The sequence below is a fragment of the Nuphar pumila genome, chromosome 15 (assembly GCF_984573655.1).
Source record: "Nuphar pumila chromosome 15, dmNupPumi1.hap1.1, whole genome shotgun sequence".
Lineage (NCBI taxonomy): Eukaryota > Viridiplantae > Streptophyta > Magnoliopsida > Nymphaeales > Nymphaeaceae > Nuphar > Nuphar pumila.
The window spans coordinates 17,239,219-17,244,057 of record NC_143263.1 but is presented as its reverse complement, the minus strand read 5'-3'; the positions used below and the strand labels follow the sequence as shown (position 1 = coordinate 17,244,057).

General features: G+C 39.2%; 1 long non-coding RNA gene across 1 annotated transcript; it reads right to left on the bottom strand.

Annotated features, from left to right (window-relative positions):
- Nucleotides 1-236: 236 nt before the first annotated feature.
- Nucleotides 237-4,609, bottom strand: LOC149814653 (uncharacterized). The gene is made up of 2 exons (XR_016428075.1): nucleotides 4,295-4,609; nucleotides 237-486 (listed from the first exon to the last, which is right to left on the bottom strand). It is a non-coding gene; the product is annotated as an uncharacterized LOC149814653 (long non-coding RNA).
- Between the last annotated feature and the right edge of the window lie 230 nt (nucleotides 4,610-4,839).

Here is a 4,839-nt window from a genome sequence, read left to right as displayed (position 1 = left end):
TCATGACAAAGAGAGCTCAAAGCGTTCCTTTTTATCTTTCATTATGTTTAGCTCCACCTTTGACAAGGTTGAGTGGCTAAACATATACCGAGCAAGTCGCTCTTTCTGGCTTCTTAACCAAGAAAAATAATCTCAATCAGTCTTAAAATGAGGTGCTCCATCTCCACGTGAAATAGGTCTCAGGCACACACCCATGCTTGAGAATGCCACAGCCACACACACACACACACACGATCGAGCGACAAGGCGGTGTTCAAGAATTTTATTGTCGTTCACGTCGAATAAGATCTACAAAATTATGCTCAAAACCGAAAGAACCAACTCATGCTCCTTTGAAGCAACCATGCACCGACTTATTCCCCTACTTTATTGTGTGGAAACTGTACAATTTACAAGCCAGACAATTGGTTCTCCACGACAAGCAACCATGGCCGATCCTACCAGCATCCGTCTGCATCAATCTACCATCCAACGAATCCGAGGAAACTGTAACAAGATGAAAAGAGAGACATATATGTCAACAAATAAAGAGAACCAATTACATAAAAAAGAAACGGGGATTACAGGAGCAATTTATGGAAACAATGCGTCAGTAATGCAGTACTTTGGAGTCAAAAAACCACTTCACTCTAATAGACGCATCGCAAACTCTAAGTAACCAAGTAAATACACAGTTATAATATAAATACGACTTGTGGTTGCCCCGATCGAATGTGGCATACAAATTCATAGACTTAAGGGATCATGAGATAAGCTAAGAACTTACACTTGAGCTACTGTACTTAATGATAAACTAGTACAAACGTGGGAGGAAGATCCAATACAAATGAAGAAGGAAGATCCAATACAAATGAAGAAAAGAACTCCTGCAATCAGCATAACAGCAACAATAGGGACGGCAACAACTGATCAATGAGTGAAAAACTATGCCTTAACTTGAGAGTACTAAATTGAGTGCAAGGCCGTAAGACCACTTAAGCAAAGATCTTGGACATGATCCTCTACAGATCCTTGGATTGACACAGCATTTTTGTGGATGAAACTGGGACCATAATGACTGCGCTGTTCCAAACAATGCCCAATGCGCAGAACATTATGGAACACAGCAGAATAGGCCTCCTCCATTTGCAAAAGTATGATCTATTATTACTAGATTGTGAAAACACAGCAATGTAAACCATGCACAAAAAACCAGGCACTAGCTCATTATTCTTAATGTCTCCCAACTCCAAAAAGCAAAAGCATATAAATAATCAAGTAGCCTCACCTATTCATCATAGCAAAAGTAAGAAAACATGTGCAAATGGTCCAAAAGAGAAAAGAGTAAATGGTGCATACATCCTACCAAAAAGATTCCTCCCTCAAGTAAGCCAACATAAGGTTCTGAAGATTATTTTTTAATTATTGCAGCCTCTCTAGTCCAACTTGTATATGCAGCATACAAAGATGCTAAAATGAATAGATTCAATTACTCAATTCTCTATTATGCTTCATTTTGCTTTACATCTTAAGTGTTTTACATATAGATATGTGCATTGACGAGCCCCATGAAGAAAAGGAACACAAAGAAATAAAAGAGTATCTTCAGTACCAGAAGATAACTACCACAAGCCACTGTGACCTAGCTATTCACAGTAATCACTTTGCTCTTTGGTGCATCTTTTCAAGACACTTTCCAAAAGACATCATTGGAGATCAAGACTTAAGAGAAGTTACTCTTTGCTCCGATGTCCTTTTAGTTAAATCCACATGGATCTTAGACACCAACGTTTGTTAATTATAGCAGGCATAAGCAACCCAAAACACTCAACCGGCTGAGGCAATTTCCTCAAGTTGTTAATAAGCAAAAGTTAGCTATCCACGTCTTCTGGTGATATAAACGAACTGACTGGTCCAATCTCATCTCTCTCTTATCTTTTTTTTTGAAAGGGGAAAAATAAGGTGTGAATCTAATTCCAAGTTTTCAAGGTGTAAAATCAATCATTCAGGTAGTTGACCAAGTTGGAATTTATTCATATCCACAGACAGTTTCATCAGTCTTCTACAAGCCCCAAAACAAGATGTGAAGCCTAAGTCAATACAAAACCATAGCAAGAACACTACAGTTAAAAGGACTAATTGTAGCGGCTCATGCCTTCCTACTAAATTGATTTCACCATGCTGTTATAAATGGAAATACCAACCATCATCCGCATCATAAGTGAATATTTAAATGGATTTCCTGACCGCTATGCATTAGAGAAAAAATTGTATGCAAAACAAACAACCTCATAAGAAGCCTGCATTTAAATATGCAATTTCTAGTGATGCCTCCACCTTGCACGGACAAAAGCCAAGATGCACAATTAGTGATGGCTTGGAAGTGAGTTTGTAGCAACGACAGGTTTGAAGGATGGAACCATATTGACAAAGAGACAGCACCCTGGTTCAGACATTACCAAGGCAACACATGGACCCTTAAAAACAAATAATTGTACACATCAACAGTGCCTAGAGAGTAGGTACAAAAACATAGATACAAAAAAGGATAATAGAGGCGACCTAATGAAACCACAGATAAGACTCACGAATCATGATCATACCCAAATTCATGTCATATCAACCATGATAGCAGACTTTTTTCCATATCAAGATGATTTAAACCTTTGATTAACCTTTTCACAGGATTTCTTACGAACAAATCCACATCTTGGTTTCATAAATTTGACAGACATTATACCTTTTCTTAATTAATTTTCTTTCATTAACCACCTCTGTTTATTTGATAAAGCAGATGAAGCAGACGACCATTTGAACCACCATAAAGGGGAAGAAGAGTTAAATGCTACACTGGATACAGTTTGAACAAACATGACTAAAACATGGAGTCCAACATCATAGTCTTGATAACTTTCCTCCTGTTTGACAACCTTGGGATCTATAGACTATAGAAATTCAGAGAACAGCAGCATGCACACTAACATGCAACACCAGATATGGTCAGATCAGTATTTGCTATCTAGGGGAAATTTTCCTTTCTAAAAGTGGCAATCCTCATGTGCTGATCCATCCATAATCAACCAGAAAAGTCTTAAGATCAAGCTATTGATTCTTAAAAAGAAACATCAAACATATGCCGTGATCCTGACCAGTATCCAGACCAAAATAAACAACTGACCACGTATCATTTTGATTTAACAGATATCTAAAGTCGTTCTCTATTCCTCAATTCCTTCTCATGCGAAACTAAGCTCAAAAGTACCTAAATGGAGCAGGAAAATGATAATTTTGCCTCCATAAACAAAACAAACGATCTCACAATCACCTATGCTGGCGATATAAACACAAGCTACAAAGAAAACACTATCATCGCTCTGAATTCCCTGTACACAGATTCCCTAGGCTATGCCATGCCAATATGCAATACTGCAATTGCCACCATGCATTATCCCAGACTGAGAAAAGGAAATCAAGCAGCCAGCAAGCAAGTCAACCCATCTACACCATCTATGATCAAAAGCCGACCTACTCAACTCATGTAAAGATCAAATCAAGAAGACTTAAAATATCTATTCTGAACATTCCAAAGTCGATTGCTTTGTAGCCCAAGCAATGCGCATTCTCAAAAAAACCAAGATGATAATCATCTACAAGTTTCATAAGGAAAAAGAGAAATAATTCACTCAAACAAAAGCACCTAACATAACAAGAAAGCGGGTGGAGGACGAATGATGCCAGAGTTCCTCAAATCACAAAACATAAAATGTAACTACCAGATATCACATAAGCAACAATAGCAAACACGTCTCGTTGCAATCTTCTTTATTCTAACTGAATTGAAAGAAGGGAAACAGAAGTTCAAATATCGCAACATCCACAAGAAGAAGACGACCATAGAATTGCAACACCACAAAAAGGACAAGATCAACAAATCAATAAACACCAAGGCAAATTCCAAAATTCACTACACAATACAAACAACAATCAACAAAACCAAGGGGAACCCGCTCGCACACGTCAGAAACTATCGATGATTTCAAGAGATCCGCAACCAAAACGCAAAAAAATCGCACGAAAACATAACTAAAAAGTACCCAGACAAAGGAGTGAAGAAAGAGGGAGATGACTTCATCACTCCCCACTAAATCAATCAAAAAATTCATCACAGATATCATCAAATACTAGACTGGTTTCTTCAGAAAAGAGGAAAACAAGAAAAAGAAAAACAAGAACGAGTTCACCCAATTCTGTCACCAACCACCAAATAATTCAGGAAAGAAAACTCGCAAAAAAAACAAGGGACAGATGGGGGAACCTGAGAGCACGAACGGCGACGTGATTGGAGAGATAGTGGAAGAAGAAGTTGGCGCCATGGAGGAACACCACCACCCCGGTGCACCCCAGCAGGAACAACTCCAACATCTCTCTTTCTCTGTGAAACCTTACACCTAAAAACAGGGGGCTTTCTCTTGTATCCGTAAAGGAGGTAGAGGGCAAGAAAGAAAGAGGGAACAGACCGTAGGCTTCTTCCCTTGGGTCGGCAACCCACCGGGGTTTGGCGACGAAGTTAAAAGGAGGAAGAGAAAAAGTGAGAGAGAGAGAGAGAGACTGAGAAAGCAAATCCCCAACAAATCACACCACCAAACCAACGGCGACAGCCTCGCAACTTTTTCCTACACTTCTCTGCCTACCCGTCCGTTAGACCGCTAAACGATTTACCAAAATGACCCTTCTATCTTTACAAACTGGCAGAGATGTGTCCTTTCACTCTGGATGATCTGGGTTTGGATCGGCTTGCACCGATCCGTATTCGCAAGGTTATTGACGGTTAGATCGCTACATGATAATCGGACCCGATTT